We start from the raw sequence: 27,441 nt of genomic DNA, 5'->3' as shown, positions 1-27,441 counted from the left end.
ATACATCCCCAATAACTTGTGACAAGAAGTATTGAGTTTATGCCATGATATACCCGATATGGGTCATCAAGGCAGGAATCGTACAATGGAGAGTCAACTCAAGATATTTTTGGTATGGGCTAACAACCCAGGTTGCTAATTATGTGGCCTCGTGCCCTCCCTGCAGTATAAACAAAAAAACATCCAAGACCAGCAGGCATGAGTTGCTCAAGTACCATGCGGGTGCACCAATGGAAAGGGTACTCCTGGACTTTTTAGGACCACTGTCCAAGACCCGGAGGGGCAACAAATACCTCTTGGTGATGGTAGATCAATTTACCAAATGGATCGAGTGCGTGCCACTACCATCCCAGACCGCAGAAGATACGGCTAGAGCGGCACCAGACGGGTTCTTCCCTGGGTTTGGGTATCCGTTTGAGATTTTTACCGATCAAGGGAGAAACTTTGAGAGTGACTTGTTCACTAAACTTTGCGAGATGAAGCACATCCACAAAGCTCATACCACAGCTTATAGACCGTCAGCAAATGACCAGGTAAAACGGTACAACAGAACCATCATGGATGCATTGTAGTGTTATGCCAGTTCTCAACATGACAGTTGGGATGACTACGTTCAACACATAGCGGGTGCAATTAAATCCTGTGGGAATCGACAGACAGTATTCACCCCTAATAAATTAATGCTTGGTCGAGAAAGTAACCAGCCAATAGATGTGATGTATCCCCGGGAGAGGCAACCTCCCCAAGACACAATACCCTACTTAGCACAGTTGCAAAGGGGAAATAGAATAGACACACGAGCTAGCCCGGAAATCCCTATCATCTACCCAAGAACGAATGAAGAAAGATTACGACCTGAGGGCATGGTTACAGGTCTATAAAAAAGGTGACCTGGCTTACCTGCTGGATTCCACGCAGGCAAAGGGGCAGTGCAAGAAACTCCGTAATGGAAGGGCCCGGGGATCATAATTCATAAATTTTCATCTTGTTTATTCAGGGTTAAATTCCAGCGTGACCTCACCATAGTGAATCACGACAGATTAAAGAAACGTAAGGACCGTATATGTCTAGACTGGGTGATTAGATTTAAGCAGCACATGGCGCAGGTACCGGAAACAGCATCATTACCATATGAAGACCTTTTTTGTATAGGTAGGAGGCCCATATGATGGAAAATTTATGGTGCAGTGTGATAAGCGTGCGGAATGGTTTCATGGAAGCTGTGTGGGAGCAACGGTTGTAAATGAACGTTCTAAGCCTGAGTATATATGTATATAGTGTACGAACACACGCCGGGAATAGTTTAAATAAATGCCCTCCTTGTTACCTGGTTGATACCTGGTTGATGGGGTTCTGGGAGCTCCTTACTGTTACGACACTGTTCATTACAGACTTACACGCCGACAACGCGATGTCAACCAAGGTTTCATCCTCCAATTACACCGACTACGAGTTGGAACACAAACAAATGGAGCCAGGGGTTCCAGCAAGGGCCCAGGGTTTTAACAAGGTGGGCCATTTTATCAAAGTTTTTGGAAAATCAGTCCAATTCAAGTCAAATGGAACCTCCAGGGGAGGTAGCACCTACGCTCCCGGGAATCATGGGCACAGGAGTCCCAACAGACTCCACCTCTAGCTGGGAAACGAGCTGCCCAGCGAATCTATATGCTTAGGAGGGCCCGAGGGCCTCCACAGGTTTATTTCTGGCGCCCTCAACCTGGGATGTGGCTTTTTCCAATAGCCATTTCAGGATCAACGACACCCTGTTTAAGGGTGAACTAACATCCAGTGAGTACATCCTCCTACCAATCTATGCTATAAAGAAAATTTGTCTTCAGGTAAAAGACCTACAACCAGTGCCAATTCAACTTCTTGTGGGCGGGGTAATGACGTATGTGAATCCGAGAAAGTATCCACAGAGCTGTGAAACCCCATTGGGGTGGGCAATATCACTGGGTATCCACCCAAGTGAAGTTGGGTATGCAGCTACCGACAACCTGGAAACTTTGGGTACATATCTGAATGCAAACCCTACTATGCCGCTGGTGCCAATCGGCTTCGATACGGAGACAGCAAGCCCAGTGGAGAGGCAGGAACAGAGGGGTGTGTTCAGACAGATACTCCCACATGCTTCCGTGCGCCGGCCTTTGATTATTTCCTTGCGCTCAGCAAGGAGGGAGGAGTCTGATTTACTATACTACACAGCACTGACAGACCTCCAAGAACATTGTAGCTTCGCACAGCCAATGCACGTGCGAGGCTTTACGGGAAACAAAGCTATGATCCGGGAGTGGCTTAATATCGTCCCAAATACATATTTTAGTGTGGACATAGGGGCAAGGCCAGAAACTCAACAAATAAAAGTACTGAAGGAAATACCAAGGGAGCGACTACTACTGAAATCTGTGGCACCGGTAGCATCCGAAGCAGAGGTAATCACCCTTTCTTCCCCCGCCTACATCGGGGAAGTAGGCATATGTGTGTGGCAAAAGGGCTAGACATGAACGTAGGGCCAGGATCACCACCGAGAACGGTCATAGGCTACTCAATCTTATGTAAACAGAAGAAAACAAAATTGTAGTGAGTGTACAAAGTATAAATAACAATGAATATGGGAAATTTAAATCTCGAAAATGATATCTAATTTAATCCAAAGACAATATAATCATAAGTATCCATATATATGTGATGGGATGCAAAGAAGTAATTGCATACGGGTATTAAATATGATTTTATAATTATAATGATAAGTTAAACACCACCATGGTTTATTAGTGAAAGAACCAATGAACAGTATTATGTCAATATGTATCATAAATGTGTAAATAATAAACCAATCCCAATATATTCTTTTTTAGTTAAACCAGAGACATTCTCTTCCGTTGCTATATATATCATTCCACGCCTCAATGTAAAGCCGGTGGAGGGTCCAATCCAAAGGGACATACTAAGTCTAGATTGAGTTTCTAATATACCCCCATGTTTTATAGGAATGTGTGGAGTGTGAAGGGAACCACATTCAAAATACCCGTCAGCGGGAATATCTTATGCTAGGTGCTCCTGATTGGTGGACAACAATCCTATGCCATGCGTCTGCGCACCACCCACGCGTATGCCCGAAGGAGGGAGAGGGGCTGAGAAGAGAACCGCACCTGACCGCAGCTGGACCTGTGAACAACGCCTCCTGGATAGTGGTTATCCGGCACCCCATATTGGCTAGTTACGGTTGGAACTCGCCCATCCTCGCCCCTGAGAAGCCGTTGCATTGCTTCAGCCTTCCCATAGAAGTCTTCAGCTCGAGGTGAGCAACTGTCTTCCCTGTTTTATATCTATTTCTGTGTATGTTATTTACCACGTGGTCGTCGTTCCATACCCCATAGGCGACCGCCTCCACAGTACACTCAGTCAGCTTATTGTTTACCCACACTCTCTTTGTCAGTCTGGACATGGTAGTATATTTTTTTTTTTTAGATATATACAAGAATTGTTACATTCTTGTACAGCCACTAGTATGCGTAGCATTTCGGGCAGGAATACGACCCCCGCCGCGAAGAATCGTTTTTACAACCAAATACCCATTTTACTGTTTAGTTAAACAGAGGCTACAGATAAGGATTTGCACCCAGTAAATCCTCCATTACCAGGATACGAACCCATGACAAAGCGCTAGCGGAACGCCAGGCGAGTGTCTTACCACTACACCACGGAGACTATGCCTTACCGACGAGTTTGTTTAGCTCCGTATCAAGAGAGAGGGAATCAGAGATTGTGGAGTCCAGGTACACGAAGTCGTGAGTGACTTCCAGTTTGGAATCGGAGATGCTGATGTTAGGTGGGGAGTCACTCCTTGTCCCATGACCTGTGTTTTCTTCAGGCTAATTGTGAGTCGTAAAACCTGACAGGCTTCGCAGAAGCGGGTCATGAGCTGTTGGAGGTCTTCGGATGAATGGGCAGTGACTGCTGCATCGTCACCAAAAAGGAAGGTTTGTAAACATCTCAGCCGAACCTTTGTCTTGGCTCTCAGCCTTGCGAGGTTGAAGAGCTTTCCCTCCGACCTGGTCCAGAGGTAGATGCCTTCCGTGGCAGAACCAAAGGCGAGCTGCAGCATAACTGCAAAGATCTCGAAAGGGGTTGGAGCCAGGACGCAGTCCTGCTTTACACCACTTCGGATGTCAAAAGCGTCTGATGTTAGGCTATCAAAGACCACGGTGACCCTCATGTTCTCGTGGAAAGATCTGATGATGCTGAGGAGCCTGGGTGGGCATCCGATCTTGGGGAGGATCTTGAACAGGCCATCCCTGCTGACGAGGTCGAAGGCCTTCGTCAGATCTATGAAGGCTACGAAGTGTGGCTGCTTCTGTTCCCTGCATTTCTCCTGCAGTTGTCTGAGGGAAAAGACCAAGTCGATGTGGAATCTGCCAGCTCTGAATCCGCATTGTGATTCTGGATAGACTCTCTCTGCAAGTACTTGGAGCCTCTTCATTGTGACTCGAGCAAACAGCTTTCCGACAATACTGAGGAGGGAGATTCCACGGTAATTGTTGCAGTCGCCACTGTCACCTTCATTCTTATACAGCGTGACGATGTTGGCGCCTCTCATGTCGTGTGGAATCTCTCCTTCGTCACAGCAGTGGCAGAGAATTTCAAGCAGCTCCATAAGCAGGTTGCCTCTGTAGCACTTCAAGGTCTTAGCAGGTATACCGTCTTTTCCAGGAGTTTTGCCAAATGCAAGGGAGTCAAGGGCCTCGCTGAGTTCTTCAGGGGTCGTTTCGCTGTCGAGCTCCATTAACACAGGCAGGCACTCAATGGCGCTCAGGGCATCTTCGGTTAACACTGTCACGAATCCATATATTTGATTCTAACATTTATCATGATAAACATGTATGTCCATTATTCCTTTCCTCAGTTATCTATAAATTTTAAATAAATAAGCTCTTCATAAAAATGAGTTCCCTGTTGGGTTATTTGTTGACCTACATAAGGCTTTTGACACTGTCAACCACCAAAACCTTCTTCTTAATTTAATTTAGATCATTATGGAGTCAGAGGTCACTCCCTGCAATACCTTCAGTCCTACCTTACTGACAGGCTCCAGTATGTTTCTGTGAATAATTCCATTTCTCCGAGACTACCTATAAATATCGGTGTTCCTCAGGGCAGCATACATGGCCCTCTCCTCTTTCTCATCTACGTTAGTGACCTTCCAAATGCCTCTCAACACCTCAAACCAATCTTATTTGCTGATGACACAACTTTCATCTTCTCCAGTACTGACCCTCTTGCTCTAAATGTCACTGTGAATACTGAACTAAATAAAGTCCATCTTTGGCTAACTGCTAACAAACTCACCCCTTAACATTGACAAAACTTTCTATATTCTGTTTGGTAATAAACCTTCAAATGAAATTATTCTAAGAATAAACAATATACAAATCAGTAGTAAAGTTGATGGTAAATTCCTTGGTGTCCTCATCGATAACAAGCTGAATTTTCAGGGACACATTCTAAATAGAGCAAAAAAAAATTCTAAAACTGTTGGCATTCTTTCTAAGATCAGATATTATGTTCTTCGCCCTGCCCTGGTGACGCTCCATTACTCTCTCATCTATCCTTATCTCAACTATGGTATTTGTGCTTGGGGTTCTACTACCCAAAATCATTTACGTCCTCTAATTACCCAACACAAAGCTGCTATTAGAACAATATCTAACTCTGGCCCCAGACAGCACTTGGTACCCTTACTCAAATCTCTGAATATGTTAGATATTAAGTCACTGCACATCCTCTCTTGTGTACTATATATATTTAAAACTCTGAATTGTAATGTCAATCCTGACCTTAAAAGCTTCCTAGAAGGTTGTAACAGAACCCATGGGCACCACACCAGAACAAATACCTATTTGATATTCCAAGAGTACGACTTAATCAAACTAGGAATGCTCTTCAAATCAAGGGACCCAGAATGTGGAATGACCTTCCCAATCATGTCAAAGATTGTACCTCTCTCAACCAGTTTAAGATGAAAACTAAGTACAACATAATTAACTCCGTGTAACCTACCTTACTTCTAATGTCAACCCATGTCTTACTAATAAAAAAAAAGGCTGTTTGTTGACCAACTTGTATATTGGCTATTTTCTACCATGTTCCCCACTTTTTTATCTTTTATTATTTTTTTCTTTCAACGCAATTTATACTTTAAGCTCAATTACTATTAAGTTTTAGTCTAAGTGTGTTTTCCCCACCTCACCTTGCCCGAAACATTATGCGTACTAGTGGCTTTAGGCATTGTATTTATACCTCTATCTTTAAATCAAACAGAATGTTTGTACTGTAACCCTGTAACTAAGTGTGTATTTTTCCTAAATAAATTATTATTATTATTATTAACCATTATATCCATTTGTTTTCCAGTATACATGTTTGAGTTACATGTAGCATGCTGTAGTGTGCCTATATGTAATATTTTGTTAATGTTATTGCATGTTCATTCCTGTGGGGAGAGACCGTGGCGTCTCATAGGGGGATGACCATATTTGGGATGTTCCAGTAATGCGTGCAGTGTATCAAGCTAGCGTCACTGATTCACCCCTGTAATTATTCCTGTTTATTGATTGTACTTAATTTCTTAATTACACCTTAGCAGTGTAATATGCATATTAGTTTATTTATAATTATGTTCTTAACTATTACTCTCTGATAGCAGAGTATCTAGAGATTTCATGCGGTTTTTAGTTGGTAACCTGTATACTCCATGCCTGCATGCAGGAGTCGCGTGGGTGAAGCTGGCTGGGGTGGACATGTTGATGAGTTAAGTCTTCGGTACCTGTTTATTGTTTAGTGACATAGCAAATTTGCTGGTTACGGGCTCTTCATGCCCCTGCCACCTCTTGGGTGGCTTAATCTTTATCAATCAATCAGCCTGGTTAGACCATTATTTGCAAACACATCTATTCATTTAAGTTTTAAAATAGTAATCAGTGCTTATATAATGGTGTTATTGTATTCTGGTGCATTAATATTTCTGGCTGCCTGTATTTTCATTTATATGTTTGTATGTTCTTTGTTGCCCTTACTTTAAGTATATTGCTCTGTTGAGTAAGCAGTTGAATTATTTACCCTAGACACTTTTAGTAGGCAAGGCCGAGTTATTATATATTCTTTACAAATGCAAAGGCAGAGGAACCATACCCAGAGGTCAAGGGTCCATAACAAAATGAGGGCCTGTCCGGGATAATTAATTCCTATAATTTAATGTACTAAATAGTGGTGCATGTTATTAATTGTTAATGCCTTCCTAGGTACTGTGTGTTTAACTAGTGATGCCCAACCAAGCTTGTGTACCATTCTCTGTTCATTCTGAGCTGCTCGTGGAAATTTTCTCAACACTTCACAATTGAGGTAAATGTGCAGCTTGTGCCAGGGGCCAAGCAAACCTTCCGTGTTGTTGTAATTGCTAGTTGTGTTAATTAAGCTGATAATGGAGGAACAAGTTGCTGTGTTGGTGGAACAGCCAAATTTTTGGTGAAATTAAAGACTTGAAGAAGTCTGGGTTGTTGTACATGGCTGAAAAATTAAATCTGACAGTTTCCAGGAGAATGTTAAAGGCTCAGCTAGAAAGAGTCTTTATCACACACTTGGTGGAGGAGGAGAAACTTGACGAGGAGTGGTTAGAGGAATTAGAAGAAGAGTCAAGTGACCTGGTGGCAATTCTAAAGTTAGAGATGGAATCTAAGCTAGAGATGGCTAAGTTAGAAGCAGAGAAATAGAGGTTGGAGATGCAGAATCACCAAAAACAGCTGGAGTTGGAGACTCAGCAGCAGATGCTTGAGGCTCAGAACCAGTAAAGACAACTGGAGATTGAAGCTCAAAACCGCCAAAAACAACTTGAATTGGAGACTCAGCAGCAGATGCTTGAGGCTCAAAACCAACAAAAACAAGTGGAACTAGAAGCTCAGAGCAGAAGAATTGAAGCTCGGTTGCAACTAGAAGACATTTGGAGGCAGCAATTGGAAATTCAACAGATTTTAGCAATAAATAATAACAGACTAGAGGAACAGAGAATTGCAGCAGGGCATAGTAACACTAGTATTCATACAGATAGTACTGATCGCTCTTTAAAGTTTAGGAAAAATGTAGATTTACCTTAATTCAATGAGGAGGGCCCAGAAATATTCTTTTTGCATTTCCAGAAGTTAGCAGTCAGTATGATTTGGCCTGTGGATCAATGGGTTGCCATCATGCAAGGACAATTTATGGGAAAAGCCCAGGAAATTTTTGCATCTCTTCCTGCCGCTAATTGTTTTGACTTTAAATTTGTCAAACAGAGCATCTTAAATGCATACCAGCAGATCCCAAAGGCCCATAGACAGAGATTTAGAGGTATAAAGATAGCACATAATCAGACCATTTCTGATCTTGCAAGAGTTAAAATTAATCATTTTAATAGATGGGTTAAAGCACTTTCCTTTACAGATACTGAAACTTTGAGAAACCTCATAGTGACAGAGATTTTAGGTAGTCTACCAGAGAAATTAGCCTTGTTTATAGCTGAACATAAACAGACCAATGACATTATGAAACTAGCCAAGCTAGCAGACGAACACGAATTACTCACTAAGGTGCCTTTTCGAGCACAATCAAATACATATAATTTTAAGAGTAATTATCATGTTCTTAAATCACATGTTTTCCAGGTCAGACCAGCTAACTCACCTACTCCCCTGAACTCGTCTCCTGTAAAGCCAAAGACTGAGAAAGAGCAGACAGGGTTGTCACCCTCAAATAATGTAGTGTCTAAACCTGCAGTGCGTTCGGTTGTTTCGACCACTGGCAGATATTGCACGCATTGCAGGAGAAGAGGTGATGTGGTTGATTCCTGTTATTCCTTGCACCCTGAGTTGAGACCTACCGGTCTGATCATGAGACGGGGGTTCCAAGCAATTAATTCTAATGTTGTTCCAGTCATGCTCAATTGGATGACTAACTTTAAACCCTACATATATTCGGGTACCTTACTTTGTACCAGTGGAAGCTAGAAGCCAGTGCAGTTATTGAAGGACACTGGTGCTTCCCAATCTCTAATCTCTCACCGTGCCCTTGCTGATGTTAGCACAGAAGACACTAGTGAAGTAGTATTGTTGCAAGGTATTGGAGGTCATGTCCAGCGTGTACCCTTAATTAAAATTCACATGAAATCAACTATTACACCAGGTTGGTGCACTGTAGCAGTTAGTGAGCAGTTGTCCATCCCTGGTGTTGATATTGTGATAATGCTTTTGACAAGTGTCAACTTAGTGGGACAGAGTGTCCTATCATGTTTACTAACCCTAGTTGTGAGCTGGCCCAACCGGATGCAGATGATGTGCCATCTATCCAGCCTGTGTTGTGACCAGATCCATGGGTAAGCAGGGTGAGGTAAATCCTGTGACTTCCAAGGTGGATGTTTTCGAGGCCATGACCCCTTCAGACAGGGAGGTTAAGGTGGACCTTGAGGATACATTCTTAGCTCACGCGGATGTCGAGAGTGAGGCTGGTGCCAAAGCCCTAATTTATTTTGACCCAGAAGATGGTCTGGAAGAGGTGGCCCAGGTACCAGTTCCTTGCTCGCTCGCTCCAGCTGTTGAGTCCCAGACCTTTAGTGAGTTGCAGAGTACTGATCCCAGTCTAGCTGAATGTTATACAGAAGCAGCTGACACTATTGATACCTTGGATGAGAGCACGGGTTGCTACTTCAATGATCGATGTTTGATGTGACGATGGAGACCACCAGGAACTCCCTTATCAGATGATTGTAAGTCTAGGACCCAGCTCGTCGTACCCAAGGAGTATAGGGAGCAGGTATTGCAAGCTGCCCATGATGACCTTATGGGAGATCACCAAGGGATCTCCAATGTGTGTCACAAAATATGTAAGTTTTTCTATTGGCCAAAACTCAAAAAGGATGTGGTCAGATATTGTCAAAATTGTGTTGTATATCAAGCTGTTGGTAAACCTAACCAGACTGTTCCACGGGCACTCTTACACCCTATTGTAGTGCCAGAGGAGCCTTTTACACATGTGGTGTTGGATTGTGTCTGCTCCTTACCCCGAACTAAATCAGAAAATATGTTTATGTTTACTATCTTATGTATGACCACCAAGTTCCCTGAAGCATATGCCTTGCGTAACATTAGGTCTTCTACACTCATAAAGCACTTGGAACGTTTTTTTCATTATTTGGTATGCCCCGTATCATTCAAACTGATAATAGGATCAATTATTGTTCCAGAACTTTTAAAACTCTTTGTAGTTCTTTTGGAATTCAACATAACTTTTCTAGTTTTAACCATCCTCAGAGTTAAGGGGGGATCGAGCGGTTCCATCAAACCCTTAAACAGATGTTAAAAACAACCGGGGATGATTCACCCAGACATTGGGATGACAATTTACCATTTGTACATTTTGCTGGCAAGGACGGGTTGCACACTTCCCTAGGCTGCTCCCCATTTGATCTTGTGTTTGGATGTGAGGTAAGGGGACCCTTAAAAATGTTGCAGGAGAAAATATTGGGAGATGTAAAAGCTAGACAGCGTGAAAAATACCTGAAAGATGTGAAGAGCAAGCTGTCTCGAACGAAGGAGTTGGCGTTACAACATCTGGGCGAGGCACAACAGGTAATGGAGGAGCGGCATGATAAGTGGTCAACCCGTTCTCGCACTTGCTTTTAGTCAATATTGGCTTATTTAATAAGTGCATACGCGACATACTAATTGATTGTGAATATTTTAGTTTACCTTGAAAAGCTTCATAGAAAACACCGACCTCACCTAACCTTCTTAGTATGTTAAGATAAGCATCTTATTGCTTCTTAATTACAATTATTACTTAACCTATACCGTTCATAGGTATACAATAATAATTACAATTATTACTTAACCTATACCGTTGATAGGTTAAGTAATAATTGTAAATATGAAGCAATAAGATGCTTATCTTAACATACTAAGAAGGTTAGGTGAGGTCGGTGTTTTCTATGAAGCTTTTCAAGGTAAACTAAAATATTCACAATCAATTAGTATATCACATATGCACTTATTAAATAAACCAATATTGACTGTAAGCAAGTGCGAGAACGGGTTGTAAGCAGTTCAAGGCCAAACTCAGAGTTTTTGAATCAGGAGATTTAGTAATGGTCTTGAAGCCTCGTATGGGGACTTCTATGTCACACAAATTTGGAGGACCTTATCGAGTGGTAAAACGTCTCGTTGAACTTACCTATAAAGTCTGTAACCTCAAACATAACCGTCAGTCAATGATTGTGCATGTGAATCGTTTGAAGGCTTATTGTGGGCCCAGTATTGTGGCTTGTTCTGTTAATGAGGAGGTAAACCCTGAGGTGTGGGAACTGACCTGTGAGATTTATATTTATTTAATTTATATGAATTTATATTTACTTTAATTTGTATACTTCGATAGCAATTTGTATGATAAGTGGACTGTATTTCTGCAATAATCTCATAATCTCACAAATCGATCCTCTACACATTAGGGGGGTTTATATTAATTAAATTTATATATATATGCAGCCAATCAAACTACAGTAATAGACTACATACATTGAAGAGGTTCCTTATCTTATTTGTACAGCAGGCCTTAGTCCACCAGGTATAACCAGGATGTAGACACCACATTTTCCCTCTTTGAGGTAGCTTCCATCACCCTGGTAACTGATGCACAAAGCATGCTTCCTCGTCTTGACCTGTCAAAAGAGCGCTAGCTATAAAGCCAGAATCCTATATATGACAGCTATATCAGAGAAAACACTGTACATGGAACAATGAAGACCTGGCTTAATTACCTTTAGTATGAGGCGATCTTATGCTCTAACCGGGTCACCCTATCCAATGACATTAATGGCCACTAATGATAGATAAATGGGTTTCGGTAGAACACTTGAATTTGTTGACAGCATGTTGATGATGGTACACCTTTGGTTTCCATAACACTTCGTCCAAGTAAAATTGACAGGAGCCGTATTTGCTCCCGTGAGCCTCTGGTCTAATATATACAATGGCTGACCACTCCCCACTACTGGCCTACATTGTCCAGATGACAGTAAGTGATAGAAGGGTCACATTTACTCTATTTTAATTCTGATAATTAAGTTAATTTATGAGATGTTTTTATGATGGTAAAGTCCAAAGACTAATGTATTTAAGAATAATTCCCACCATAATTGGTGGTGGTTTATAATAGTATGTGGTAATGATATCCCATTTTCTATAGACGGAAATTCCACTACAGTTACATTTTCTATGGGTAACTTGTTTATACAATACAGCAGCAATTATTATCTGTCTGTATGATATTATTAAATGGTGTCGGATTTTCCGACATGAGGAGACAATTGTTGTAGGGGAAGATGGTAATCCTCTTTTATCTAATTCCAGTACGGGGAAGAATTGTTGTGTCATTTGCAGGATGAACAGAGAGAAGAGTTCCAGGACCTTTTGAAGACGTTCTCCAACTTGTTTGAGGAGGTCCCCACTCAGACACCTCTCATTACTCATGATTTTCAACTGACAGAGGTAACTCCAATTCGAAACGACGTATCGTCCAGGAGGAAGTTGAGTATCTTCGTCACCATGGTTTCATTCGACCCAGTCAGAGCACTTGGAGTTCACCGTGTTTAGTGGTACCAAAACCAGATGGAAAATGGCGGTTAGTAGTGGACTATAGGAAGTTAAACAAGGTAACTGTAGTTGATGTATACCCACTACCTTTGTTAGAAGAATGCATTGATCAGATTGGTCATGCTAAATATGTATCAAAACTAGACTTATCTAAGGAGTATCACCAGATACCACTTACTAACTTTGCTAGGGAAGTGACAGCTTTTATCACCTCTGATGGAGTATTTGAATTTAATGTGATGCCATTTGGACTGAGAAATGCCTGATCAACTTTTCAAAAGTTGATGAATTCTTTACTAAAAGATGTGCCAGATTGTAGAGCATACTTAGATGATATTGTGATTTTTAGTAAGTGTTGGGAAGACCATATTTCTAGTTTGAAACAATTGTTTGCAGTGTTACGACATGCTAATCTAACTGTAATTGTAAATAAATGTAGCTGGGCTAAGGTAACAATAATTTACTTGGAATATGAGGTCGGACAAGGTAAGATAGTCCTGTTGCAAGACAAGATCCAGGCAATCGTGGGTTACCCAGTACTAACGAACAAGAAATCTGTGCAGAGGTTTATTGGGATGTGTGCATATTATAGAAGATATTGTAAGAACTTTTCCATTGTGGCTGCACCTATAACTAATCTTCTTAGAAAGCAGGTAAAGTTTAAGTGGACACAGGAGTGTCAGAACTCTTTTCAGAAGTTGAAAGGAATTCTCTCAACATCACCTGTATTAGCCAGTCCACAATTTGATAAGCCATTTATAATGCACATAGACGCTTTGGATCTAGGAGCAGGTGCGGTTCTTTTTCAGGTAGGACCAGATGATTTAGAGCATCATGTATACTATTTCTCTCGTAAATTTGATAAGGCACAAACTAATTATTTTGTTGTAGAGAAGGAAGCTCTTTGTTTTTTGGTGGTTAAGAAGTTTGAAACATACCTGTCAGGTAATCAAATTGTCATATACACAGATCATAATCCCCTGACATTCATTAACTCCATGAAATGTAAGAACCAAAGAATTCTTAGGTGGTCTTCGATTTTACAAGAGTTCAACATAGTAATTAGACATATCCCTGAAAGGCAAAATGTAATTGCTTATGCTTTATCCAGTGAATTCCCCTTTGCAGTGCCCTAATGTGAATTGTTCTATACATGAGGATGTCTTTACCTTTTGGTTATTTCATATGTTTCATTTAATTGATTGTTTTATACATTGATTTTGTGTTGTTGGAGTACTCAATGCTATACTCTTATGTAGTCAAAAAATTAAATTAACCTTCAGTTAATTTCCTATTTCTTTAAGGACAGGGAGGGATGTTACGAATCCATATATTTGATTCTAACGATTATCATGATAAAAATGTATGTCCATTATTTCTTTCCTCAGTTATTTAAATAAAACATAGTATCCAGTTGTGTTCCTGTATATATATATGTTTGATTTAAATGTAGCATGCTGTAGTGTGCCTGTATTTAATATTTTGTTAATGCTATTGCATGTTCATTCCTGTGGGGGTAGACCGTGGCGTCTCATAGGGGGATGACCATATTTGGGATGTTCCAGTATGCGTGCAGTGTATCAAGCTAGCGCCACTGTTTCATCCCTGTAATTATTCCTATTTATTGAATGTACTTAATTTCTTGTTTACACCTTAACAGTGTTATATACATATAAGTTTAGTTATAATTATGTTCCTAAGTATTACTCTGTGATAGCAGAGTATGTAGAGGTTTCATGTGGGTTTTAGTTAGTACCTTGTAGATGTCACGCCGTGCATGCTCGAGCAACGCCAGTCGCGTGGGTGGAGCTGGCTGGCGTGGACATGTTGGGAGATAAGTCGGTGGTAATTGTTTATTGTTTAGTAACATAGCTGATTTCCTGGTTAGACCATTATGTGCATACCCATCTATCCATTTAAGTTGTAAAGAAGTGATCGGTGCTTATATAATGATATTGTTGTATTGTTTCCTGGTGCATTAATATTTCTGGCTGCCTGTACTTCCATTTATATATTTGTATGTTCTTTGTTACCCTTACTTTAAGTATATTGCTTTGTTGAATAAGCATTTGAGTTATTTACCCTAGAGACTTTAGTAGGAAAGGTCGTATTATTATATATTTTTTAACAACTGTAACAGAGGAACCATACCCAGAGGTCAAGGGTCGTAACAGATGCTCTTACTCGCAAAACAGCGTTGATTTAAGCTGATGGGTGCTCAGAATCTGAAGATTTCCAGAGAATAAAGCCGTGTGCGGCCTGCTAGCTATGGCGCCGGCAGCGAGTCTGTGTAGTGTACATGGTTATAGCAATGAAGATAGTGTGTTGTGTAGATGGTTAAAGTTATGAAGATAGTGTGTAGTGTAGATGATTACAGTGATGAGGACAGTGTGCAGAGTAGATGGTTACAATGATGAATACAGTGTGTAGTGTAGATGGTTACAATGATGAAGACAGTGTGTAGTGTAGATGGTTACAATGATGAAGACAGTGTGTAGTGTAGATGGTTACAATGATGAAGACAGTGTGTAGTGTAGATGGTTACAATGATGAAGACAGTGTGTAGTGTAGATGGTTACAGTGATAACGATAATGTGTACTGAACATGGTTACAGTCATGAAGGCTGTGTGTAGTGAAGATGGTTACGGTGATAAATATAGTGTGTAGTATATATGGTTACAGTGACGGAGACACTGTGTAGTGATGATGGTTACAGTAACGAAGACAGTGTGTAGTGAAGATGGTTACAGTAATTATGGTCAAGTGTATAATCAATGGTTACAGCGATGACTGTTTATTGAGGATGGTTACATTGCTGATGGCTGTATATTTTGAAGATAGTTTCAGTAATGCAAGTTGTGTACAGTGGTTAACTCTCATGACAGTTAATCAAATACATATTAATTTCCGCTGTTCCGACAATTGTGACAATATTGAGGGTAGTGCAAGAAACTGTTTAGGCATTTCTAATGTACAGTTTTGTAGAAAAATGTCACCGTATTCTTCACAATGGCACTCGTCGCTAATGGTCCTGTTGCTGAGGTTCCCTACACCGGGTGAGACATTATCTGCTGGGAGATGTGTACCTGCAGCCGTATTCTCCGCAGTCCCTTTCTTAATGTTAAGGTTAATATTCCCGTCAACTGCTCTACTCTGGGCACTTTCTTCAACATGTATCATCATTTTCATAATTAATGACCACCCGGTTTACTTTGCATTTCTTTGCCCGGGTTCTCGTCTACGCAAGGTAGTCGAAACCTTGTTTTCTTCGTAACGTCGTTTTGGAGAATGGATGAAAGCAACGGAAAGCATTCAACACGGCCCGTTTCTGGCAATCTGGCGAAGAATAAAAGGTGTTTGGGGCTTCCTCCTGCAGTAGCGAAGTATTATCCTCCTCACTCCTGGACTCCTCCAAGTGTAGAAGAGACAGTATATTTCATAATTACCACAACAGGATCTACCGTAGGTAGTGCTGCCCAGGGCGGCTGTAGTGTCTGTGTCACATCTCGTGTACACTGACCTCCACAACTTACTGCTGCTCCCTATTAATTACAACTATTAACTGCATAAGATACAAAATCTTGTTTCACCATAACTAAAAAACTACTCCACCCCTAACTATAAATGGCATCAGGGATATGAAGGTTAGTTCATAATGAGCAACTACGTATGGTGGGAAGTGGTTTTCTCTTCTCTGCTCTACTTCTCGTGTACTAACTAAACTTTAGGAGCAAGAGCGAGACAGTTTACCAGGACCAACGATGTGTGAGGAAGGAGTATCCGGCGAGGTGTCTCTCCCTCTTTACCACCACTCTCGTAAAATGTTTATTCCTGTGCGGTTGGGAAACCAAACTATAGATTTTATCGTGGACACCGGCTCACCTTACTCCCTAGTGACGCATCCATTTAGGAAGATCTATGGTTTGGAAGCCGTAATGGACAAGAATTTTTAGTGCAAAGATACGATGGCGTTCTTAGACATAGCAAGTGGCACTTCGAAGACGACAATCTTCTCAAATTTTTTCAAAGGGATCCTTAAAGACAAACCTTATTTCCAGGAAGGCTTCTCACTTGATACTAAGATATATGTCTATAATGCTTAGCAACGAGTTGCCTTACTGGGCTTGGATTTTTTAACTGAATATAACTGTTCAATAATCTATGACATGAAAAATCCACGACTAATTATCCGGTCACAGAAAAAGCAGATGCCAGATGGAGCAGAGAATTATGTCAGGCCGTACAACAGAATATACGTCAAATGCAAAGTCAATGGAGAGAAAATCAAAGCCTTAGTAGACACAGGTTCTTCTGTAACAATGACCACTATGAAGCTTGCCAGAGCTCTAGGCCTTGAAACGGAATAAGAACAAATGAAACGTAAGAATAAAAGGATACGGGAAGAAGGTTCCCATCGCATCATAAGGGCGGCAAAAATCTAATTCAAGGGACTGGAATTCACTACAAACATATTCATCGAGAACATCTTCGAAGACATCTTTATAATCGGAGATGATGTCCTCCGACTCATCAATATAACATTCTAACCCCAGAAAACTAAATTCGAAAGAAACAACAACGACATCAACTCCCCGAAAAGATTACTTCAAGAAGTTGCTCCTAACACCGGATGCACCAATATACCTAAGAATTCCAAACAGAACACAGATCCCATCAACATTGATGGTATAAAAAATGATGAAGTTAGGCCTAAAACGTCTCGGAAATAGCGAATTATAAAGGTTTTCAACAGATGTATAACCTTTCCGGCTTGGTACCTTCTTTGATAATTACTTACTTCACCAGATGGAAAAGGTCTTTCCGACCCGGTGTGGAGGCTTGATAAATACTTCACTTGAGAGAACCATTCACCGGAACCAGATGATTGAGCGACGCTCTCACTTTTTGCAGGTTGGCGTTCAATTACCGACTGTCCGAGTTCTTGACACCATTCCCATCCTTGAACAGAAAAAGCCGACCAGGAGCTGGAGTAGGGCTACATGGTGACGATTCTTATTATACATAAAAGGAGTTGTAGTGACGCTACGTGTCCTCTTGTTGGTGGACAACAGGACTAGTAGTGGTGCTGCCTTTATAGGACAGTACGTAAAGGGTTTTGGTATTTTGTGTGTGTGTGCGTGTGTGTGTGTGTGTGTATTTACTATTTACTATTTGTATGTACAGAATCGAGCTATTAGCTCTTGGAACCTGCCTTTCTAGCTAATATATTTTTCCACTATTATGACTACTACATATATTTTTTTCTTACACATGCAAACACACATCCTCAGGAAGCAGCCCGAAGCAACTGTCTAACTCCCAGGTACCTATTTACTGCTAGGTGTCCATGGAACCAGGGTGAAAGAAACTCTGCCAGCTTGTTTCTGCTTCTGCCGGGGATCGAACCCGGGTCCCTTAAGACTATGACCCAAGAGCGCTGTCCACACAGCCACGAGACCCCTGTTATGTGTGTGGGTGAGTGTGTACTCAGCTATTTGTACTCACCTATTTTTGCTTGCGGGGGTTGAGCTTTTGCTCTTTGGTTCTGCCTCTAAGCTGTCAATCAACTGGTGTACAGATTCCAGAGCCTACTGGGCTCTATCATATCTACATTTAAAACTGTGTATGGAGTCAGCCTCCACCACATCACTGCCTAATGCATTCCACCTGTTAACTACTCAGACACTGAAAAAGTTCTTTCTAACGTCCCTGTGGCTCATTTGGGTACTCAGTTTCCACCTGTGTCCCATTGTTCACGTACCACCAGTGTTGAATAGTTTATCCTTGTCTACCCTGTCAATTCCCCTGAGGATTTTGTAGGCAGTGATCATGTCTCCCCATACTCTTCTGTCTTCCAGTGTCGTAAGGTGCATTTCCCGCAGCCTTTCCTCATAACTCATGCCTCTTAGTTCTGGGACTAATCTAGTGGCATACCTCTGAACTTTTTCCAGCTTCGTCTTGTGCTTGACAAGGTACGGGCTCCATGCTGGGGCCGCATACTCCAGGATTGGTCTTACATATGTGATATTCAAGATTCTGAATGATTCCTTACACAGGTTCCTGAAAGCTATTCAGATGTTAGACAGCCTCCCATATGCCGAAGACGTAATTCTTTTTATGTGGGCTTCAGGAGACAGTTTTGGTGTGATATCAACTCCTAGATCTTTCTCTCTGTCCGTTTCATGAAGTACTTCGTCTCTTATTCTGTATCCTGTGTCTGGCCTCCTGTTTCCACCGCCTAGTTTCATTACTTTGCATTTTCTCGTGTTGAACTTTAGCAGTTATTTGTTGGATCATGCATTCAGTCATTCTAGGTAATCCTGTAGCCTCCTACTATCATCCTCTGTTTCAATCATCATCATAATTTTTGCATCATCAGCAAACATTGAGAGAAACGAGTCTATACCCTCTGGGAGATCATTTACATATATCAGAAACAGTATAGGTCCAAGGACTGAACCCTGCGGGACTCCACTTGTGACGTCTCGCCAATCTGAGACCTCACCCCTCACAGCGACTCGTTGTCGTCTGTTGCTTAGGTATTCCCTTATCCAACGGATTACCTTCCCCTTTCACTCCAACCTGCATCTCCGGCTGTTTCACTATCCTCTTGTGTGGTACTGTATCAAATGCTTTCTGGCAATCCAAAAATATGAAGTCTGCCCACCCCTCTCTTTCTTGCCTGATTTTTTTGAAAGGTCATAGAATTCAATTAACCCTGTGAGGCAGGAGTTGCCATCCCTGAACCAATGTTGATGCTGTGTTACAAAGTTCTTTTGCTCCAGGTGTTCCACTAGCTTCCATCACACAATCTTCTCCATCAGCTTGCATAGTATGCAGGTTAGGGGCACTGGCCAGTAGTTCAGTACCTCCTCTCTATCCCCTTTCTTGTATATCGGGACTACATTAGCTGCTTTCCAAATTTCTGGTAGTTCCCCCTTGTTGCCAGTGATTTGTTATACACTATGGAGAATGGCAGGCACAATGCTTCTGCTCCTTCCTTTAGTATCCAAGGGGAGATTACATCTGGGCCTATAGCCTTTATCACATCCAACTCTAGTAAACACTTCCTTATTTCCCCATTGGTAATCTCAAACTCTTCTAGTGGTTCCTGGTTAACAATTCCCTCTCTTATCTCTGGAATTTCCCCGTGCTTTAAGGTGAAGACCTCCTGGAATTTCTTATTCAGTTCCTCACTCACTTCCTTGTCGTTTGTAGTGAATCCTTCTGCCCCTATCCTTAATTTCATTTCCTGTTCCTTTACTGTTGTTTTTCTCCTGATGTGGCTATGCAGCAATTTAGGTTGAATTTTTGTTTTGCTTGCGATGTCATTTTCGTATTGTCTTTCTGCCTCTCTTCTCATCCTGACATATTCATTCCTGGCATTCTGGTATCTTTCTTTGCTCTCAAGTGTCCTGTTATTCCTATAGTTTCTCTAAGCCCTCTTACTTTGTTGCTTAGCTAGTCTACATCTCTGATAAAACCATGGGGTTTCTCATCTTCATTTCATTGTTTTCCTTTTGGACTGGGACAAATTTGTTTGCTGCTTCCTTGCACTTCTGCATGATTTAGTATATCATGTCTTGGGCTGTCTTTCCCCTGAGCTCTGTTTCCCATGTTATATCTGTTAGGAATTTTCTTATCTCCTCATAGTTTCCCTTTCAGGAAAACCAGCCATTTGTTTTCAGTACCCTTCCTCGAGCTCAATAACTCTTCTTCAACCAGATACTCAAATGTCAGTATACTGTGGTCGCTCAATCCTACTGGGGCCTCATAGCCAATTTCCCTTATGTCGGAGTCGTTCAGAGTGAAGACTACATCGAGTCTCGCTGGTTCATCGTTTCCTCTCATCCTAGTGGGTTCCCTGCCATGTTGGCTTAGAAAGTTTCTTGTCGCCACCTCCATTAGTTTGGCTCTCCATGTATCCTCTCCTCCATGCGGTTCCTTGTTCTTCCAGTCTATTCTTCCGTGATTGAAGTCCCTCATCATGAGCAGATGGGATCTATTCTACAGGTATCAGGGGCTGCCTTCTCAATTATAGGGTTAACTACCATGTTGCTGTTGTCATACTCTTGCCTTGGTCTTCTGTCATTTGGTGGAGGGTTATATATCACTCCTACTACTACTTTTGGTGCTCCCATTGTCATGGTGCCTTTTATGTTGTCTCTGAATCTCTCGCTGCCTGGGATGACCATCTCCTTGAAACTCCATTCCTTTCTCATTAGTAGGGCCACTTCACCTCCTCTCCTTCCTTCCCTCTCTTTCCTTATTACAGTGTAGTCCTGGGAAAACACCGCATTTATTATGATTCCTGAGAGTTTTGTTTCTGTGAGTCCGATTACTTCCGGGTTCACTTCTTGTGCTCTTTCCCTTAGTTCCCTTGCCTTTCTTGTGATCTCATCTATGTTCGAGTACATCACCCTGAAACTGACTCTCTTCTGTCCTTTCTCAGATCCTTTTGCTTCCTCTGAAGCATGGAAACAGGTAGAGACCAGGAAGGGAGGATCGATGATGGGGGACCTGGGAGATCTGGGGTGTGCGGGGGCTGGGAGGATCTGGTAGGGTGAGGGTGGTGTAGGGGGGGAGGGCTAGAGGGGGTTGGGGAGAAAAGAGGGCTTGGGGGGTGGGGAGGCAGGGGAGGCTTGGGAGGTGAGAGGGGGAGGCTTGCGGGAGTGGGTGAGAGGGGCAGGCTTTGGAAAGTGTGGGAGACGGGGAGGCTTGGGGGATATTGGAGGAGGGAGGGCTTGGGGGATGAGGAAGAAGGGAGGGCTGAGGAGAGTGGGGGAGAAGGGAGTGCTCAGGAGGGTGGGAGATACTGGAGGGTTTAAGGAGGTGGGGGAGAATGGAGGGCTTGGGGGTGGGGGAGAAAGGAGGGCATGGGGGATTAGGGCAGTCTGGGGGGGGGGGGGAGTGGCGTTCGCCTTTCCATAGGAGACTTTCGGCGCCGTGGAGAGGGAGGACCTGCTGCCTGGGTAACAGCTTCTCCTCCATATCAACCTACCCTGGCTTTGCGCCCTAGTGAGGCCACTCCAGAGAACAACACCATAGTCTCCTGAGACTGATGGATGCCTACTTTTGGGGGTAGGGGTGGGGGAGAAGGGAGATCCTGGGGAGGGGGGGGGCTGCCCACGGTGGGCACCTTGGGCACCAGGGGTTGGGGCAGGTTAGGCATCTATTGGCAGGAGAGGCTGACTCTCTCAGCCTCTATTCGTTGTTCTCTGTTGCTGTACTTCCTCTTCTCCTTGATTCTATTCTTCAATGGAACGTTCGTGGTTAATTCGCCAGTTTCCTTGAACTCCAGCTTATGATTTCACGGTTTTCTCCCCTTTGTGTCTGTCTCCAGGAGCCAATGCTTGGTGCTCGTCTTAGTCGCTTTCGTTGTTATTCCTTCCCCCCCCCCCTCCCCTGCTGTTGCTGGGGCTCCTACCTCTTCTGCTCTCTTGATTCGCTCTGATGTTCCCTTTGTCCCCTTACTTTTTCCTTTGTCTCTCCATTGTTCTGCTGCTCGTATCTTTGTGGGGAAATGGTACACCGTTTGTTCCATTTATCTCCCCCCGAGTGTTCCACTCTCTCTTCCCGATCTGAAACACCTACTGGACTCCTTGCTGGAGCCTGTGCTCCTGCTGGGTGATTTCAATTGTCATCATACCCTTTGGGGTGATGTTCTGACGAACACCCAGGGTCGCCTTCTTGAGCCGTTCATCTTCTCTTCTTCCCTGTCTCTTCTGAATTCTGGTGAGCTCATTTGGACTCTCAAACTCGCACCCTTTCATGTCTTGATCTTTCAATTGCTCGTTTTCTCTTTACTTAGATTTCAAGTGGCAGGTTCTTGATGACCTCCATGGCAGTGACCATTTCCCCATCCTTGTTACCTTTTCTCTTTTCACCCTCCCCTCTCCTTCCCTAGGTGGCAGTTTGCTAAGGCAGACTGGAACCTATTTACCCTCAGTGCTGCTCTCTTTGACTTCTCCCTTCTGCCTCGCCCTCGCACTCTCCTCCTTTTTCATGACACTGTCTTCGACGCTGCCCTCCGCTCTATTCCTCGCTCTTTCTTTTGGGGCCCACGGAAGTGTGTTCCCTGGTGGAATACAGACTGTGCTCGGGCGGTCCGCTGTAAGCGTGCAGCCTGGAAGAGACACCGCCACCGGCAGACGGCCAATTCTTTTCTTTTATTTCGGAAGGCGAGTGCGGTGGCCCGTAGGACCATCTGTATGGCTAAACGTGAATGTTGGGCATCTTATGTTTCCACCATAAGTGGTGGCAAGTGGCTGTCCGCTCCGTAGCCGGTCGGCCGAGCGGACAGCCCATTGGACTTGTGATCCTATGGTCCTGGGTTCGATCCCAGGCGCCGGCGAGAAACAATGGGCAGAATTCCTTTCACCCTATGCCCCTGTTACCTAGCAGTAAATTAGGTACCTAGGTGTTAGTCAGCTGTCACGGGCTGCTTCCTGGGGTTGGAGGCCTGGTCGAGGACCGGGCCGCGGGGACACTAAAGCCCCGAAATCATCTCAAGATAACCTCAAGATAACCATTACGTTCGAAACTCCTCCGCCGCAGATCTGGAAGCGTATCCACAAGATAGTGGGTAAGTTCGTTCCTGATGTCTCACCGGTCCTTCACGTCCATGGTACTCTTGTGGTGGACCCGTTGCAGGTCACTACCGAACTGGGTTCCCACTTTTCTTCTGTTAGCTCTGGTTTTCATCTTACCCAATCTTTACTTCATCGTAAACCTATCCTTTGGATTTCTGTACTCATTTTTGCCTTCCCTATAACGATCCCTTCTCTCTTTCTGAACTTTGGTCTGCCCTGGCCCTCTGCGGTTCTACAGCGGCGGGCTCTAATGGCATTCATTATGAGATGCTTCACCATCTCCCTCTATGCACGTTTCAGTATTTACTAAGTGTGTATAATCGGATCTCGGGGTCCTCGTCAGTCCCTGAGGACTGGCTCGATGCTGTTGTCCTCCTTGTTCGCAAACCAGGGTCTCTCGGAACGTTCCCTAAGGACTTTCGCCCTATTGCCTTCACAAGTTGTCTGCAAACTCTTTGAACGTATGGTTAACGTTCGTCTGATGCGGTTCTTAGAACACCATCACCACCTCTTCCTTTCTCAATTTGGGTTCCGCAAGTGCCACGGCACAGCAGATGTCCTGGTGAACTTGGAGGTCTATATTCGTACTGCTTTTGCTGCGAAGACCTATTCTTGCCGTCTTTTTTGACCTGGAGAAGGCTTACGACACCACTCATCGAACGGCGGGAAACGCTGGCGGTGGTACCGGCTCCGTCACAGCTGCTGAAATTTCGTGTTTAATTTCGTCTCCACTCAACGTTGCATGGCCTAACTGCTGCCTAGCACGAGTTAAGTGCATGGAGACTTAATATGACATAACTCACAGTGAACCTCAACAGTAATCAACCAAAATTAACCAATTTTCGCCTGCCTTTCTACGACCCTTCTGCCAAGTGTTCCCTATACGCTAGTCATCCCTACTATAATTCACCAAGTATCTACCTTTAGAAACGCTACCAAGAATCTATTCGTCGAAAACATGCCCAAACATAACAACAAGCAAGGTAGGGGTGCCTCTCGCTCTGGTTCCATTACTCCTAGAGTTCTGAATGAAACACTGGCAACGCCGCAACCCTCGCCGATGTTTGTAAACACAGCATCCGCTCCCCCTCCTCACTCCCCCCCCCTTCAACTCACCTCGGATCTCTAGCTTTAGAATTCACTCAATCTATGGCTCCCTGTACAAACTTCAAACCTCTCCGAAGTAACCCATGGCTCCAGAAACTGCACAACCTTGTGAAAATGCAATCAGAAGCTATTTCGGCCCTCCAAGACACAGTCACCCGACAACAACATACCATAGACTGCCTCCTTAAATCGTCGACGAACAACAATCAAGAAATTCTCAACATACAAACTGTTGCAATGGATCAAATACGTAAGATTCAGGCTGAAGAAACCCTCACAGCTCAAAGTGACCTCCTTAAAAAGCTGGAAAAACAGATCAATCTCCTTCAGACTCACCAGGCGGCTTCCAAAGATGACCAAGAGCAACAACAACTTCATGACTCCCTGATAATTAGCTCTACTGATCTACCTGATGAACAACAAGGTGAGGATTGCTGTAACATAGCCAACACCCTAATTAATTCAAAGATCAGTGTCAATGTTCAAATCAAATCGGCTATTAGGATAGATAAAAACAATCCCCGTAACAGGAGAATGCTCATCAAACTTGCAAATCCCTCTGCGAAGTTTGACCTCATACAAACAGCTGCTCAGCAAAAAACCAACCTCTATATAAATGAGTGTCTTACTAAGCAGCGTGGATCCCAGCTCCTCTACAGGCTGCGCCAAATTCGCAAACAAAACCCTGGTCTTATCAAGCAGTGCTACACAAGGAATGGTACGATTTTTGCGAAGAAAGAAGCTACAGGAAAAAGATATGAAATAAAATGTGACCAACAACTCCTGGCCTTCTTAAGTGATTGTGGTATATCTGAAAACCTGAACCCGACCAATGCCAGTACTTAAAATAACTCTTTCAGTGCCTGAGCCTAACCTAACTTAATCTAACTTTGTCTAAGGTGCTGTCTCTGCCTTACCATTTCCCTGATGTTCTCCTATTCATATAATTTCCTAAATAATCCATCAAGTCTCCATTCACTTATGCAAGCATCTACCTCAGTTTCATTGTAAAATTTTACTCTTAAATCTAATCTTACCCTATTCCATTTATATTTTAAATTTATTTGTATTGATCTATGTCATTTATTGAAATCAATTATTGATCTCATTTTTGTTCTTTTAATTAAGTTCATACTAATTATAAGTTAAAACTAAGCATAATAAAATTTATTATCTTTAAGATTATTTTACTTTACAATTATCATTTGTCAAATTTTTTTATATATTCATCTTGACAGTCTCTACTGATTTTTTGTTCTCTCCACCAAACTTGTGTATCCTCCATGGCTATCTAGTGACCTTAATTCTACCTCTAATTGTTTCAATTCTTTGTTTACTTGCATATATTGTTGTGTCTTGCCATAATTATTCTCTAATTTAGCAGACTCAATACTTTGTAAGCTCTTATTGTATTGTTATATTATTATATTGTTGTGTTTTGCTATAATTACTTCCTATTTTACAGCAGATTTGTTTTCATCTGTTCATGTAATTGCTTATCTTATTGTATCGTGACATTCTTTTCTATATTGATATATATTTTCTGTCTATTGTTACTTACAGTGTACCTGAGAGTACCTGTAAGCAATCTACCTCATTTTTCATTTTTGCTCAATTTTTTTGTATTGCTTAGTCTTGTTTATATTTTTGTTTTGTATATCTATATCTTGTGTTTTGTATAGTCCATGTTTATATGTTTTTTTCTTTAATCTCATTCATTACCTAGGTTTCCTAGCCTAGCCATACTCCCTTACTCCATTGTACCCCTGTAAGCCCCTTTTGTGTTTGTTTGGTACAGTATTGTGTACATTTATTTCTTTTTGTTTTTCTTGTTTTTCCTGCAATCAGCTTTTTTTATGCAGTCAAGTATAGACCCAGAACTTAACCTCTTATCCACTATCTATGACAATAATCACTTTAATGATCTAAATTGCAGATATTTTGCAGCACATGATGTAAACAATGTATTAACTCATAGTCACAATATCTCTGTAATCAATTTGAACGTTAGATCCCTAGGTAAACACTTCGATGATGTTAGTGCCTTGATTGAAGCTATTGACAACAAATTCTCTTTCTTATACTTACTGAAACATGGTTGAAAGATGATACTACTCAACTCTTTAACATGCCAAACTACTAAATATTCGAAAAGCTAATCTACAAGCAGCTTTACTCTTTTCTAGCCAAACACAATATACTTAGCTCTTGTCAATATGGCTTCAGACCCAAAAAAAGCACTAACGATGCACTTATTAGTATGATTAACGTAATTCACGCAGCTCTTGATAAAAAGGAGTTTCCTGTTGGGTTATTTGTGGACCTGCGTAAGGCTTTTGACACTGTCAACCATCAAAACCTTCTTCTTAAATTACATCATTATGGAGTCAGAGGACACTCCCTGCAATACCTCAAATCTTATCTTACTGACAGGCTCCAGTATGTTTCTGTGAATAATACAATTTCTCCCACCCTACCCATCAACATTGGTGTTCCTCAGGGCAGCATACTTGGCCCTCTCCTCTTTCTCATCTACATTAATGTCCTTCCAAATGCCTCCCAACACCTCAAACCAATTCTATTTGCTGACGACACAACCTTCATTTACTCCAGTCCTGACCCCCTTGCTCTAAATGCCACAGTAAATACTGAGCTAGAGAAAGTCCATCTTTGGCTAACTGCCAACAAACTCACCCTTAACATTGACAAAACGTTTTATATTCTGTTTGGCAATAAATCCTCTAATCAGATAAATCTCAAAATAAACAATACCCAAATTTGTAACAAATTAGATGGCAAATTCCTTGGCGTTCTCATCGACCACAAGCTGAATTTCCAGGGTCACATTCTAAATATATCAAAAAAAGTTTCAAAAACTGTTGGCATTCTTTCTAAGATCAGATATTATGTACCCCGCCCTGCCCTGGTTACTCTCTATTAGTCCCTCATCTATCCATACCTCAACTATGGTATTTGTGCTTGGGGTTCTACTACCCAAAATCATTTACGTCCTCTCATTACCCAACACAAAGCTGCTATTAGGACAATAACCAACTCTGGCCCCAGA

This window comes from Procambarus clarkii, chromosome 24 (assembly GCF_040958095.1).
Source record: "Procambarus clarkii isolate CNS0578487 chromosome 24, FALCON_Pclarkii_2.0, whole genome shotgun sequence".
In the NCBI taxonomy this organism is placed as follows: domain Eukaryota; kingdom Metazoa; phylum Arthropoda; class Malacostraca; order Decapoda; family Cambaridae; genus Procambarus; species Procambarus clarkii.
The sequence above is the reverse complement of the archived record's forward strand: the minus strand, read 5'-3'. Positions refer to the sequence as shown.